The following is an 18,240-nucleotide window of genomic DNA, read 5'->3' as shown; positions in this document are numbered from 1 at the left end:
CATTTTGGAAGATTATGGCATTCCATATTTCCAAATTGGTTCAGTAAAAAGGCATGAAATTCATTTCATGAACACATGGGGACCTGGTCTTCAAGAATGCACTTGAGTTTAATTTGATTTACTTATTTTATTGGAGCAGCATGAATACAATTGAATGGCTATTTGTCATGCAGCTGAAAAAAGGTCTACCGTAAAGTACAATGTAATTGCGCACTAGAATTTAAAGTGGAGCTGGCGTGACCGCAGTATTGGAAGCATGTTGTTTCAGATCAGTCAGTCCACCATGGGCTATGGAAAAAGAGCGCCGGCACACCGTGCAGTGGCTTTATAGATGGTATCACGCACTTTTCCCACCCAGGTGTTTCCTTTTTCCCATTCCTCAGTATTTTTGCATCCTTTTCTGTTTTTTTCTCGGAGGAGTACTAGTGGCATTGCTGTTCGAAAGTGTATTGCCCCGTAAAGCAGTGTTGGCGTCTGTGTCAGTTGTAACCTACACATGCTGCTTTGTTGTCTTCTGCTATCTTCTCCTCGACCAATGGGATGAGCGTATTCTGTATCGTCATATTCTTACAAGTAAAAGTTATACATACATACAATTTGTACATACAGACAAGTTTACCGTAAGTTTACATATAAAGCGCTCTGTTATTCATTTTTCCTTGGCATATACTGACTATTTTTTGACTGTCACAATAATACGGGACAAAATGCGTCCCTTTTCATCTCAATATGGGACGGGTGCTTTTGTTTCTACATACGGGACAATTCCGTTTTTCAAGGGACGGTTGGCAACCCTAGGCACAGTCCTGATGTTAACCCCTTAGCGTTCAGTCTGCAAATTGCTAATAGGCTAACAATTAGCTCTGTAGCAGTACAGTGTGTATGTGCTTACACACATTACGCCTGGATTCCACTGGATGCGTAACGACTCCGACAGGGGTCTGTCCGCAACGGCTGCGTATCTACGCAGTCCGTCAACACCCACCGGATCCGTCTGTGTCGGAGCTGTTGCGGACAGCAGAGTCCCGAGGACGCACGAGATCTCGCAAATTCACGCCTAATCAATTGATATAACTGGAAGATAATCAACATCTCCTCGTTAATGACTGGAGACAAATCCAGCGACTCCGTCTTAACGAGCGCTAACGAGGTCGGCCGGCTTGTTAACGAGCCGGCCGACCTCGTTAGCGAACCCGAGGTATTTTATTTTGAAAATATACCGGTGTTTTATTTTGTGTCTGTGCAAGACTTCCTGTCCCGAACGATGTGCTCTGTGCTGAATTTATGCGTAGTGCTCCGTCGTCCGACAAAAATAGAAGCTCTGCGCAAGTGTTGCGAGGGCTGTCGGATGGCCCTGCGTTGTCGGACTCATTACGCAGCGGATCTGCAGTCGGTGGAATCTCACACATTGATTATAATGGGTGCGTAACGGCTCCGACGACGGATCTGCAGCCGTTGCGCATCCAGTGGAATCCAGGCGTTAGTACACACACTAAAAACTGTCCCTAATGTTTGTTTAAAAGTAGTACAATAAAAATACAGATGTTTTCCCTAACGCAATGAATAATCGTGATTAATAATCGTGATTACAATATTGATCAAAATAATCGTGATTAGCATTTTGGCCATAATCGTGCAGCCCTAGGCTGTGCCATATTTAAAGAAATAACTAAACAGTTGGGAACAATTGACACTGATATCCAACTCCGGAAAATTTTCCAACCATTGGAAAATGAGGGTCTTAGAACAAGAACTTGTAAATTACAATACATATTTTAGAATAACAAATTGAAAGAGGATTTAAACAAAAACAAATCATGGTTAAAGCTGAGTAGAGCTTGTCTGCTTCTCAAGACTATTGAAAGTGAATCCCCAATCCTGGCAATCACAGCCAGACCTTGAATTAAATAAAAGCACTCAGCCTACCCAGTGCTTTTAAGGTCTGATTAATTAATACACTTGATCATCAGTCTTAATTTAACAACGGCAGTATTAAAATGGACCCAAATACAGACACCCCTAAAGATGTGCTTCATTTTGGATCCACTTTACACTCTCAGAGTTTTTTTTTTTAATTAACACTGGGGTAACACTGGAGTTTTCTGAAAAACTTTAAATACTTCTCAACAAGAATACAGGTTTTCATGGAGGAAAAGGATCCACACTGAATGTTTTCTCTGCAGGCTTCTGCTTGCTGATTGTGTGGCCTGCAGCACTGGAGACCTGTTCACTGCTGGTGCTACAAAGCAGTGATCTGCACTGTAAAAAACCAAACTGTTGTTTTACGGTAAAAAAATGGCAGCTGTGGTTGCCAGAACTTTACCATAATAAATACGGAGTAACTTTTTCTAACAAACTGTTATTCCACTCCAAGATTCTTTAACAACATTCAACAATTAATTTACATTTCTTGGTTTTGCTTCAGAAACAGCATTTTTGATGTCAACCCACAAGTTCTCAATTGGATTAAGGTCCACTCCATAACATCAATGTTGTTGGTTTGGAACCAAGATTTTGCTGGTTTACTTGTGTGTTTGGGCTCATTGCCTTGTTGAAACACCCATTTCAAGGGCATGTCCTCTTCAGCATAAGGCAACATGACCTCTTCAAGTATGTTGACATATGCAAACTGATCCATGATGCCTGGTATGAGATAAATAGGCCCAACACCATAGTAGGAGAAACATGCCCATATCATGATGCTTCACCACCATGCTTCACTGTCTTCACTGTGTACTGTGGCTTGAAATCAGACTTTGGGGCTCGTCTCACAAACTGTCTGCCCTCGCACCCAAAAAGAACAATTTTGCTCTCATCAGTCCACAAAATGTTCCTCCATTTCTCTTTAGGCCAGTTGATGTGTTCTTTGGCAAATTGTAACCTCTTCTGCACATGCCTTTTTTTTTTAACAGAGGGACTTTGCGGGGGATTCTTGTAAATAGATTAGCTTCATACAGACGTCTTCTAACTGTCACAGCACTTACAGGTAACTCCAGACTGTCTCTGATCATCCTTCTGTTTTCTGCCACCTGTCTCTGGTTTTGCTCTCCATTTTAAAGCATTGGAGATCATTTTAGCTGAACAGCCTATAATTGTTTGCACCTCTTTATAAGTTTTCCCCTCTCCAATCAACTTTTTAATCAAAGTACGCTGTTCTTCTGAACAATGTCTTGAACGACCCATTTTCCTCAGGCTTTCATAGATTAATGCATGTTCAACAAGTGCTGGCTTCATCCTTAAATAGAGGCCACCTGATTCACACTTAATTTTACACAAAATTGATGACCTCACTGATTGGATGCCACACTGCTATTTTTTTTTAACACACCCCTTTCAACTAATTGCCCAATTGCACAGCCTTAAGAGCTGCATATCATGAATGCTGGGTCTTGTTGGTTTTGGTACCTTGTTTGCCATGTAGCAATAAAAAAATATACTAAAAACCTGGATTAATCTGGTTAGTCACATTTGACTGCTATTATATTGAACACTACTGTACATTTAGTCATTTAGCAGACGTTTTTATCCAAAACGACTTATGCTGGGCTTTCACCGAACGATTTTCACATTCCCAGACTAAAAACTGAAAGTCTTTAGTAAATCTAGGAGTTTTACTGGAGTCACGGCGTTCCCGTCATCTCCATGGTTAAGTTTAAGGTAGTAATCTGCTCTGTTTCATATCAGTCTTTTCCTAGTCTTGGGTTTGGATCATATCAAACGTGTTTGATATTATCTCAAGTCACAGTGAAGTATCACCATCAACAACCAATAGATGAGCGGGGGAAAGGTCCCCGGTTGCAGAATGGCCAGTAAAACCACTTCCACAGGAAAAAGGAACATCACAATGATGCTAGTAAACTCTAGCGTGGCTAACACCAGACTAATCACAAATGAGATTAGTCTGGAAACCAGCCTTTCATTTCTCTGTAGAGGAGGCATGGTTTACGATCCTCCGGAGCCGTTTATTGGGCGCTTAGAATGTCTATCAAAAGCGTGTGTAGGTAGCTCTTAGCCAATCGTATCAGTTATACCAGATGACGTAGTAGAGCGACAGAAATTGATGTTTGTTGTGTGTGTGTGTGTGTGTGTGTGTGAGAGTGTTGCTTGCTGCTTTGCTTCTCCAGTTCTCGCTTTCTGCAAGATTATTTATTTTCACGCCAGAAACAGCACTAACAAATTGAATTTTAAATGTCAGAACACACAAAAACAAGTCTCAAAGACAGAGACACAACAAAAGCAATATTGCCTCCGGTGATCCTCAGAATGGTCCTTTTTCAGGCTGAACACACCATCTCTGATTGGCCAGCCCCACAGGTGGGAATCAGCTTTCCAGGTGGATCCAATCAGCTGGTTAGCACCTGGGAATGACACAGAAAGGAGAGGGGGAGGAGGAGAGGCAGAAACACACACAAACAGTCCTCTGGCACGTAACAGACACAAAATTACAAAAAAAGACACAAAATGACAGAAAAAAACTAAATAACTTAAAAAAATAACTAAAATGAACACAAAATGACCCAAAATGACACAAAATAACTAAAAAGGGACACAAAATGACCAAATAAAGACATAAAATTACTAAAATAGACACAAAATAACTAAAAAGGACAAAAATTGACACAAAATGACAGAAAAAGACACAAAATGACCAAAAAAGACACAACAAAAAATGGACACAAAATGAAAAAAAAAAGACACAAAATGACCAAAAAAGACACAACTAAAATGGACACAAAATTACTAAAAAAGACACAAAAAAATTAAAAAGGACATAAAAATGACCAAAAAAGACACAAAATAACTAAAAGGGACACAAAATGACCAAAAAAAGTGGCAAAATAACTAAAACAGACACAAAATGACCAATAAAAGACACAAAATAACTAAACAAGACACAAAATGACCAAAGAAAGACAGAAAATTACAAAAAAGACACAAAATGACAGAAAAAAAACTAAATTACTTAAAAAAATGACACACAATGACGGAAAAAAGAGACAACATAACTAAAAAAATCACACGAAATGACAGAAAAAAGAACACAAAATTACTAAAAAAGACACAAAATGACCAAAAAAGACACAAAATAACTAAAAAGGACACAAAATGACGAAAAAAAGACACAAAATTACAAAAAAAGACACAAAATGACCAAAAAAACATAAATTACTTAAAAAAGACACAAAATGACAGAAAAAAGACAAAAAATGACCAAATAAAGACATGAAATAACTAAAAAAGACACAAAATGACAGAAAAAAATGAAATTACATTAAAAAAAGACACAAAATGACAGAAAAAAGACACAGGATAACTAAAAAAAATCACACAAAATGACCAAAAATAACTAAAATACTTAAAAAAGACAGAAAATGACAGAAAAAAGACACAAAATTACAAAAAAAGACACAAAATGACAGAAAAAGACACAAAATTACGAAAAAGACAAAATGACAGAAAAAAAACTAAATTACTTAAAAAATGACACAAAACAACGGAAAAAAGAGACAACATAACTAAAAAAATCACACAAAATGACAGAAAAAAAGACATAAAATAACTAAAAAAGACACAAAATGACAGAAAAAAAACTAAATTACTTAAAAAAAGACACAAAATGACAGAAAAAAGACACAAGATAGCTAAAAAAAATGACACAAAATGACCAAAAATAACTAAATTGCTTAAAAAATGACACAAAATGACGGAAAAAAGAGACAACATAACTAAAAAAATCACACAAAATGACAGAAAAAAAGGACACAAAATTACTAAAAAAGACACAAAATGACCAAAAAAGACACAAAATTACAAAAAAGACACAAAATGACCAAAAAAAACCTAAATTACATAAAAAAAGACACAAAATGACAGAAAAAAAGACACAAGATAACTAAAAAAAAATCACACAAAATAGCCAAAAATAACTAAATTACTTAAAAAAGACATACAATGACAGAAAAAAGACACAAAATTACAAAAAAAGACACAAAATGACAGAAAAAGACACAAAATTACGAAAAAGACAAAATGACAGAAAAAAAAACTAAATTACTTAAAAAATGACACAAAATGACGGAAAAAAGAGACAACATAGCTAAAAAAATCACACAAAATGACAGAAAAAAAGACATAGAATAACTAAAAAAGACACAAAATGACAGAAAAAAACTAAATTACTTGAAAAAAAAGACACAAAATGACAGAAAAAAGACACAACATAGCTAAAGAAATCACACATAATGACCAAAGAAAGACCCAAAATTACTAAACAAGACACAAAATAACTAAAAAGGACACAAAATGATCAAAAAAAGACACAAAATAACTAAAAGGGACACAAAATGACCAAAAAAAGAGGCAAAATAACTAAACAAGACACAAAATGACCAAAGAAAGACACAAAATTACAAAAAAGACACAAAATGACAGAAAAAAAACTAAATTACTTAAAAATGACACAAAATGACGGAAAAAAGAGACAACATAACTAAAAAAAATCACACAAAATGACAGAAAAAAGGACACAAAATTACTAAAAAAGACACAAAATGACCAAAAAAGAGACAACATAACTAAAAAAATCACACAAAATGACAGAAAAAAGGACACAAAATTACTAAAAAAGACCCAAAATTACTAAACAAGACACAAAATAACGAAAAAGGACACAAAATGATCAAAAAAAGACACAAAATAACTAAAAGGGACACAAAATGACAGAAAAAAAACTTAATTACATAAAAAATGACACAAAATGACTAAAAGATACACAAAATGACCAAAGAAAGACACAAAATTACAAAAAAGACACAAAATAACAGAAAAAAAACTAAATTACTTAAAAAATGACACAAAATGACGGAAAAAAGAGACACCATAACTAAAAAAAATCACACAAAATGACAGAAAAAAGGACACAAAATTACTAAAAAAGACACAAAATGACCAAAAAAGAGACAACATAACTAAAAAAATCACACAAAATGACAGAAAAAAGGACACAAAATTACTAAAAAAGACCCAAAATTACTAAACAAGACACAAAATAACGAAAAAGGACACAAAATGATCAAAAAAAGACACAAAATAACTAAAAGGGACACAAAATGTCAGAAAAAAAACTTAATTACATAAAAAATGACACAAAATGACTAAAAGATACACAAAATGACCAAAGAAAGACACAAAATTACAAAAAAGACACAAAATGACAGAAAAAAAACTTAATTACTTAAAAAATGACACAAAATGACGGAAAAAAGAGACAACATAACTAAAAAAATCACGCAAAATGACAGAAAAAAGGACACAAAATTACTAAAAAAAAGACACAAAATGACCAAAAAAGACAAAACAACTAAAAAGGACACAAAATGACGAAAAAAAGACACAAAATTACAAAAAAAGACACAAAATGACCAAAAAACCCCTAAATTACTTAAAAAAGACACAAAATGAGAGAAAAAGACACAAGATGACTAAAAGATACACAAAATGACCAAAGAAAGACACAAAATTACAAAAAAGACACAAAATGGAAGAAAAAGACACAAAATTACGAAAAAGACAAAATGACAGAAAAAGACACAAAATTACGAAAAAGACAAAATGACAGAAAAAAACTAAATTACTTAAAAAATGACATAAAATGACAGAAAAAAGACACAAAATTACAAAAGAAGACACAAAATGACAGAAAAAGACACAAAATTACGAAAAAGACAAAATGACAGAAAAAAAACTAAATTACTTAAAAAATGACACAAAATGACGGAAAAAAGAGACAACATAACTAAAAAAAATCACACAAAATGACAGAAAAAAGGACACAAAATTACTAAAAAAGACACAAAATGACCAAAAAAGAGACAACATAACTAAAAAAATCACACAAAATGACAGAAAAAAGGACACAAAATAACTAAACGAGACACAAAATGACCAAAGAAAGACACAAAATTACAAATAAGACACAAAATTACAAAAAAAGACACAAAATGACAGAAAAAGACACAAAATTATGAAAAAGACATAATGACAGAAAAAAACTAAATTACTTAAAAAATGACACAAAATGACGGAAAAAAGAGACAAAATTACTAAAAAAAAGACACAAAATGACCAAAAAAGACAAAACAACTGAAAAGGACACAAAATGACGAAAAAAAGACACAAAATTACAAAAAAAGACACAAAATGACCAAAAAACATCTAAATTACTTAAAAAAGACACAAAATGAGATAAAAAGACACAAGATGACTAAAAGATACACAAAATGACCAAAGAAAGACACAAAATTACAAAAAAGACACAAAATGACAGAAAAAGACACAAAATTACGAAAAAGACAAAATGACAGAAAAAAAACTAAATTACTTAAAAAAGACACAAAATGAGAGAAAAAGACACAAGATGACTAAAAGATACACAAAATGACCAAAGAAAGACACAAAATTACAAAAAAGACACAAAATGACAGAAAAAGACACAAAATTACGAAAAAGACAAAATGACAGAAAAAAACTAAATTACTTAAAAAATGACATAAAATGACAGAAAAAAGACACAAAATTACAAAAGAAGACACAAAATGACAGAAAAAGACACAAAATTACGAAAAAGACAAAATGACAGAAAAAAAACTAAATTACTTAAAAAATGACACAAAATGACGGAAAAAAGAGACAACATAACTAAAAAAAATCACACAAAATGACAGAAAAAAGGACACAAAATTACTAAAAAAGACACAAAATGACCAAAAAAGAGACAACATAACTAAAAAAATCACACAAAATGACAGAAAAAAGGACACAAAATAACTAAACAAGACACAAAATGACCAAAGAAAGACACAAAATTACAAATAAGACACAAAATTACAAAAAAAGACACAAAATGACAGAAAAAGACACAAAATTATGAAAAAGACAAAATGACAGAAAAAAAACTAAATTACTTAAAAAATGACACAAAATGACGGAAAAAAGAGACAACATAACTAAAAAAAATCACACAAAATGACAGAAAAAAGGACACAAAATTACTAAAAAAGACACAAAATGACCAAAAAAGAGACAACATAACTAAAAAAATCACACAAAATGACAGAAAAAAGGACACCAAATAACTAAACAAAACACAAAATGACGAAAAAAAGACAGAAAATTACAAAAAAAGACACAAAATGACCAAATAAAGACATAAAATAACTAAAAAAGACACAAAATGACAGAAAAAAAACTAAATTACTTTAAAAAGACACAAAATGACAGAAAAAAGACACAAAATAAATAAACAAGATACAAAATGACCAAAGAAAGACACAAAATTACAAAAAAGACACAAAATGACAGAAAAAAAACTAAATTACTAAAAAAATGACACAAAATGACGGAAAAAAGAGACAACATAACTAAAAAAAACACGCAAAATGACAGAAAAAAGGACACAAAATTACTAAAAAAGACACAAAATGACCAAAAAAAGACACAAAATTACAAAAAAGACAGAAAATGACAGAAAAAAAACGAAATTACTTTAAAAAATGACACAAAATGACAGAAAAAAGGACACCAAATAACTAAACAAAACACAAAATGACGAAAAAAAGACAGAAAATTACAAAAAAAGACACAAAATGACCAAATAAAGACATAAAATAACTAAAAAAGACACAAAATGACAGAAAAAAAACTAAATTACTTTAAAAAGACACAAAATGACAGGAAAAAGACACAAAATAAATAAACAAGATACAAAATGACCAAAGAAAGACACAAAATTACAAAAAAGACACAAAATGACAGAAAAAAAACTAAATTACTTAAAAAATGACACAAAATGACAGAAAAAAGAGACAACATAACTAAAAAAACCACGCAAAATGACAGAAAAAAGGACACAAAATTACTAAAAAAGACACAAAATGACCAAAGAAAGACACAAAATTACAAAAAAGACAGAAAATGACAGAAAAAAAACGAAATTACTTTAAAAATGACACAAAATGACGGAATAAAGAGACAACATAACTAAAAAACACACAAAATGACCAAAAAAGACAAAATAACTAAAAAGGACACAAAATGACGAAAAAAAGACACAAAATTACAAAAAAAGACACAAAATGACCAAAAAAACCCTAAATTACTTAAAAAAGACACAAAATTACAGAAAAAAAACTAAATTACTAAAGAAATGACACAAAATGACGGAAAAAGAGACAACATAACTAAAAAAATCACGCAAAATGACAGAAAAAAGGACACAAAATTACTGAAAAAAGACACAAAATGACCAGAAAAGAGACAACATAACTAAAAAAGACAGAAAATGACAGAAAAAAACTAAATTACTTAAAAAAAGACACAAAATGACAGAAAAAAGACACAAGATAGCGAAAAAAATCACACAAAATGACCAAAAAGAACTAAATTACTTAAAAAAGACATAAAATGACAGAAAAAAGACACAAAATTACTAAAAAAGACACAAAATAACTAAAAAGGACACAAAATGACGAAAAAAAGACACAAAATTACAAAAAAGACACAAAATGACCAAAAAAACCTAAATTACTTAAAAAAAACACAAAGTGACAGAAAAAAGACACAAAATGACCCAATAAAGACAACAAAATAACTAAAAAAGACACAAAATGACAGAAAAAAGACACAAAATTACGAAAAAGACAAAATGACAGAAAAAAAACTAAATTACTTAAAAAATGACACAAAATGACGGAAAAAAGAGACAACATAACTAAAAAAAATCACACAAAATGACAGAAAAAAGGACACAAAATTACTAAAAAAGACACAAAATGACCAAAAAAGAGACAACATAACTAAAAAAATCACACAAAATGACAGAAAAAAGGACACAAAATAACTAAACAAGACACAAAATGACCAAAGAAAGACACAAAATTACAAATAAGACACAAAATTACAAAAAAAGACACAAAATGACAGAAAAAGACACAAAATTATGAAAAAGACAAAATGACAGAAAAAAAACTAAATTACTTAAAAAATGACACAAAATGACGGAAAAAAGAGACAACATAACTAAAAAAAATCACACAAAATGACAGAAAAAAGGACACAAAATTACTAAAAAAGACACAAAATGACCAAAAAAGAGACAACATAACTAAAAAAATCACACAAAATGACAGAAAAAAGGACACCAAATAACTAAACAAAACACAAAATGACGAAAAAAAGACAGAAAATTACAAAAAAAGACACAAAATGACCAAATAAAGACATAAAATAACTAAAAAAGACACAAAATGACAGAAAAAAAACTAAATTACTTTAAAAAGACACAAAATGACAGAAAAAAGACACAAAATAAATAAACAAGATACAAAATGACCAAAGAAAGACACAAAATTACAAAAAAGACACAAAATGACAGAAAAAAAACTAAATTACTAAAAAAATGACACAAAATGACGGAAAAAAGAGACAACATAACTAAAAAAAACACGCAAAATGACAGAAAAAAGGACACAAAATTACTAAAAAAGACACAAAATGACCAAAAAAAGACACAAAATTACAAAAAAGACAGAAAATGACAGAAAAAAAACGAAATTACTTTAAAAAATGACACAAAATGACAGAAAAAAGGACACCAAATAACTAAACAAAACACAAAATGACGAAAAAAAGACAGAAAATTACAAAAAAAGACACAAAATGACCAAATAAAGACATAAAATAACTAAAAAAGACACAAAATGACAGAAAAAAAACTAAATTACTTTAAAAAGACACAAAATGACAGGAAAAAGACACAAAATAAATAAACAAGATACAAAATGACCAAAGAAAGACACAAAATTACAAAAAAGACACAAAATGACAGAAAAAAAACTAAATTACTTAAAAAATGACACAAAATGACAGAAAAAAGAGACAACATAACTAAAAAAACCACGCAAAATGACAGAAAAAAGGACACAAAATTACTAAAAAAGACACAAAATGACCAAAGAAAGACACAAAATTACAAAAAAGACAGAAAATGACAGAAAAAAAACGAAATTACTTTAAAAATGACACAAAATGACGGAATAAAGAGACAACATAACTAAAAAACACACAAAATGACCAAAAAAGACAAAATAACTAAAAAGGACACAAAATGACGAAAAAAAGACACAAAATTACAAAAAAAGACACAAAATGACCAAAAAAACCCTAAATTACTTAAAAAAGACACAAAATTACAGAAAAAAAACTAAATTACTAAAGAAATGACACAAAATGACGGAAAAAGAGACAACATAACTAAAAAAATCACGCAAAATGACAGAAAAAAGGACACAAAATTACTGAAAAAAGACACAAAATGACCAGAAAAGAGACAACATAACTAAAAAAGACAGAAAATGACAGAAAAAAACTAAATTACTTAAAAAAAGACACAAAATGACAGAAAAAAGACACAAGATAGCGAAAAAAATCACACAAAATGACCAAAAAGAACTAAATTACTTAAAAAAGACATAAAATGACAGAAAAAAGACACAAAATTACTAAAAAAGACACAAAATAACTAAAAAGGACACAAAATGACGAAAAAAAGACACAAAATTACAAAAAAGACACAAAATGACCAAAAAAACCTAAATTACTTAAAAAAAACACAAAGTGACAGAAAAAAGACACAAAATGACCCAATAAAGACAACAAAATAACTAAAAAAGACACAAAATGACAGAAAAAAGACACAAGATAGCGAAAAAAGACACAAAATAACTAAAAAGGACACAAAATGACGAAAAAAAGACACAAAATTACAAAAAAAGACACAAAATGACCAAAAAAACCTAAATTACTTAAAAAAGACACAAAATGACAGAAAAAAGACACAAAATGACCAAAGAAGACACAAAATAACTAAAAGAGAGACAAAATGACCAAAAAAAGACACAAAATAACTAAAAAAGACATAAAATCACTAAAAAAGACACAAAATAACTAAAAAGGACATAACAATGAGCAAAGAAAGACACAAAATTACAAAAAAGACACAAAATTACAGAAAAAAAACGAAATTACTTAAAAAATGACACAAAATGACGGAAAAAAGAGACAACATAACTAAAAAAAATCACAAAAAATGACAGAAAAAAGGACACAAAATAACTACACAAGACACAAAATGACCAAAGAAAGACACAAAATTACAAAAAAGACACAAAATGACAGAAAAAAAACTAAATTACTTAAAAAATGACACAAAATGACGGAATAAAGAGACAACATAACTAAAAAAATCACGCAAAATGACAGAAAAAAGGACACAAAATTAATAAAAAAGACACAAAATGACCAAAAAAGACAAAATAACTAAAAAGGACACAAAATGACGAAAAAAAGACACAAAATGACAGAAAAAAGACACAAAATAAATAAACAAGATACAAAATGACCAAAGAAAGACACAAAGTTACAAAAAAGACACAAAATGACAGAAAAAAAACGAAATTACTTAAAAAATGACACAAAATAATGGAATAAAGAGACAACATTACTAAATAAATCACACAAAATGACAGAAAAAAGGACACAAAATTACTAAAAAAGACACAAAATGACCAAAAAAAACTAAATTACTTAAAAAAAACACAAAATGACAGAAAAAGACACAAAATGACCAAAGAAGACACAAAATAACTAAAATAGAGACAAAATGACCAAAAAAAGACAAAATAACTAAAAAAGACACAAAACGACCAAATAAAGACATAAAATAACTAAAAAAGACACAAAATAACTAAAAAAGACACAAAACGACCAAATAAAGACACAAAATTACTAAAAAAGACACAAAATAACTTAAAGGGACACAAAATGACCAAAAAAAGACACAAAATAACTAAACAAGACACAAAATGACCAAAGAAAGACACAAAATTACAAAAAAAGACATAAAATGACAGAAAAAAAACTAAATTACTTAAAAAATGACACAAAATGACGGAAAAAAGGACACAAAGTTACTAAAAAAAGACACAAAATGACCAAAAAAGACACAAAATAACTAAAAAGGACACAAAATGACGAAAAAAGACACAAAATTACAAAAAGAAACAAAATGACCAAAAAAACCTAAATTACTTTAAAAAGACACAAAATGACCAAAAAAAGACACAAAATAACTAAAAGAGACACAAAATGACCAAAAAAGACACAAAATTACAAAAAGAAACAAAATGACAGAAAAAACCTAAATTACTTTAAAAAGACACAAAATGCCCAAAAAAAGACACAAAATAACTAAAAGAGACACAAAATGACCAAAAAAAGACACAAAATAACTAAAAAGGACACAAAATGACCAAAGAAAGACACAAAATTACAAAAAAGACACAAAATGATATAAAAAAGGACACAAAATAACTAAAAGGGACACAAAACGACCAATAAAGACACAAAATAACTAAAAAAATCAAACAAAATGACAGAAAAAAGGACACAAAATAACTAAAAGGGACACAAAACGACCAATAAAGACACAAAATAACTAAAAAAACACACAAAATGACCAAATAAAGACATAAGATAACTTAAAAAGGACACAAAATGACAAAAAAAGACACAAAATCACCAAATAAAGACACAAAATAACCAAAAAAATCACACAAAATGACAGAAAAAAACCTAAATTACTTAAAAAGGACACAAAATTACAGAAAAAAGGACACAAAATTACTAAAAAACACACAAAATAACTAAAAAGGACACAAAATGGCCAAAAAAGACACAAAATAACTAAAAGGGACACAAAATTACCAAAAAAGACGTGAAATTACAGAAAAAAGACACACAATTACTAAAAAAAAGACACAAAATGACCAAAAATAACTAAATAACTAAAAAAGACACAAAATGACAGAAAAAAAAAAAAAAACTTAAAAAAGACACATAATTACAAAAAAAAGACACAAAATGACCAAAAAAACCTAAATTACTTAAAAGAGACATAAATTGACAGAAAAAAGACACAAAATGACCAAAAAAACCTAAATTACTTTAAAGAGACATAAATTGACAGAAAAAAGACACAAAATGACGATAAAAGACACAAAATAACTAAAAAGGACACAAAATGACGAAAAAAGACACAACATTACACAAAAAGGACACAAAATTACACAAAAAGGACACAAAATGACCAAAAAAAGACACAAAATAACTAAAAGGGACACAAAATGACCAAAAAAAAGACACAAAATGACAGAAAAAAATACACAAAATAACTAAAAAAAATCACACAAAATGACCAAAATAACTAAAGTACTTAAAAATGACAGAAAACTACAGAAAAAATACACAAAATTACTAAAAAAGACACAAAATAACTAAAAAGGACACAAGATGACCAAAAAAAGATACAAAATAACTAAAAAAAGACACAAAATGACAGAAAAAGACACAAAATTACTAAAAAAAGACATAAAATGACCAAAAAAAACTAAATTACTTAAAAAAGACACAAAATGATCAAAATAAGACACAAAATATCTAAAAATTACACAAAATGATCAAAAAAAGACACAAAATAACTAAAAGAGACACAAAATGACCAAAACGATCTGGTGTTTTATGGCGATACGCCATATTTTGCCACCATGCTCCAAGAGTGACGTGACCCAGCCTCCAGCAAGCAAAAGGCCGGCAAGGTGCTTTACGGCTGCCTTTATGTGGTAGTCTCCCACCGTGATTGGCTGGGACTGCAGCACAGCTGATGGTCACCATGACGACTAACTACATGTTGCCACGCCTACAAACCTAACCCAAAGCTACAGGAAAATAGCACGACTGCCTTGTGGCCATCACAGGAGTGACCAAGACTAAGGGAGACACCCCCGACAGAAAGTCCGAAGAGAATCCCCGAAGGCGTTTGGACGGCACACCTGTATTTCTTCGGCAGCTCCAGCATTCCTGGTCCTCCCGCCGCAGTCTCAACCTCGTCCTGCCACTGGACCCAGGAGTGCCAGGACAAGAGAGTGAGGTTGATGCAGTGCAAGTCACCCTCACTATAATCCATTTCCGCTCAAGTCATGGCATCTATTTTAATGTGTTTGAAACAAATATCCTCTTCTACTAACCAGTACATCTGTTGAGTTCTTGCAGATAGCCACCTTTTTCTCCAAGCTCAAATGTTGAAGTGCCTACCACCTGGTCTGCATTAAGGAGGGAGATGAGTGGAAGACTGCGGTTAACACACTGACTCATTTTGGAAACTTGGTTTAACTGCACTCTCTAGTCCTGGCGAATGATGTGGTAAGGTTTGGTTTTTTTAATGGTTTGTACTTTTGTCTCTCGATGATTGCAATTTTTTTCCAAGTCCCTGAATGAATACATCACTTCATAAGTCCGTCAGGTTTTGCAGAGGCACCTGGAGAGCAAGCTTTTTGTGAAAGCAGAGAAGTGTGAATTTCCACATCAGATCAGTGACCTTCCTGGGTAACATAATTGAGAGTGGGCAGGTGAAGACAGAGACTGAAAGGTGTCAGTGTTGGAGAAGCTGCAACCCAGTACCCACATACAGCTGCAGTGGTTTTTTGGCGTTGCCACCTTTCAGCAAAGCTTCACACAAGACTTCAGTCACATAGCCGTCCCATTAACCAGACTTACTTCCATTAAGACCCAATTGAATAGGATTTAGCTTAGCGCCCTGGTCCAAATGAAGAATAACATCCACCATGTTAGCGGATGACATTCTCAAAACACCTTAACCCATTTAGGCCTAAAACACCTGGAAAAAATGCCTGGAAAACCTATGGGCGATTTTAAAAGAACCCCCTAAAACGTTTTTCTGGAAATTCAACAGAAGATTTTTCAACCTCTGTAGCAGATAGAAATGAAATTCAAAAAACTATTTGAGAGCTTATACCCGTGGTTTTCATGAGAAGTTGAGTTTATTTGTCCCAACCTTCAATAAAGGTTTTTAAAAAATCAACAAACTCAGCAAATGTTACATTTGACTGAATAAAAATCCTATGCAAAATAGTTCTCTTTAGCCTACTGTAAAAAAATAAAATAATAATCATAATAATAATAAATAATACATAATACATTTGAGCTATATTGCACTTTTCAGGGTACTCAACGACGTATAAAGTAATATAAGACATTAAAAGTCATGATTTCTTATATCACCATCACAATCAATTAGTATTATTATTGTTATTATCTCCAGATGGCCACAAAATGTCTGTTCTTCGGTGAAAATATGTCATCTAAAAACATATTCCTCATCCATAAATCCCGGTCGATTGGTTTCGAGGGTTCAAAGTCCGTATCAGCAATAAAATCGGCGGTGCTGTTTTCATCAAGATCGCTTCCGTCACTTACTTCTGAGCTCCCTCCGCTATAGTCGTCTTCCACCATGATTTCAAGTTCTGGAAAAGTCCCATGTTGTATTGCGACACTCCCGCATGTATTCTGATGCAGTTCATTGGCCAAGAGACCGAAATTAGGTGGAAAAAACTACAAATACTACAAAATGACGTATCCGCTTTCCTGGCTTTAATGGTAGAATAACACAACAGAAATGCAGTAGGCCTAATGCTTTCCCGGCTTGAATGGGTTAAAGAAGTCTCTGGTTCTGTGTTCGGAAATGAGAGGCAAAAGCGCAGAATGAAGAAACAAGCAACGAGACAAGACACAAAGGGGGGGTTCAGGATCAGGGATCAGGAGCCCACAGACTCTTAGCCAATCGTATCAGTTATACCAGATGACGTATGTAGAGCGACAGAAATGGATGTTTACATAGCTGGACTAGCCCATCTCTACTTTGAGACTAAAATGCTCAATTCTACTTCTGCAACGTTTTTCTGCAGCATGTTCTGACTCTGGCTGCTCACCGTCTACCTGCAGTGTTGGTGTGTGTGTGTGTGTGTGTGTGTGTGTGTGTGTGTGTGTGTGTGTGTGAGAGAGTGTTGCTTGCTGCTTTGCTTCTCCAGTTCTCGCTTTATGCAAGATTATTTATTTTTACTCCCCTCATGTCATTCAGCCACACACATCCACTGATTTTATGGTCAATAGACAAGCTGCTGCAGGTCTCTCGTGGCTCCGCTGTCCCCCGGCTCGTATCGAGATCACCGGCGTTACAGCAGCGAGTGGTAGCCGGGCTAGTTGGTAGATTAGGCTTTTGCCAAATCCTGTCGGAAGCAAGGCTAAAACATCCTTTTTGGTGGTGAAACA

This window comes from Centropristis striata, chromosome 1 (genome assembly GCF_030273125.1).
Source record: "Centropristis striata isolate RG_2023a ecotype Rhode Island chromosome 1, C.striata_1.0, whole genome shotgun sequence".
NCBI classification, from domain to species: Eukaryota; Metazoa; Chordata; class Actinopteri; order Perciformes; family Serranidae; genus Centropristis; species Centropristis striata.
The sequence above is the reverse complement of the archived record's forward strand: the minus strand, read 5'-3'. Positions refer to the sequence as shown.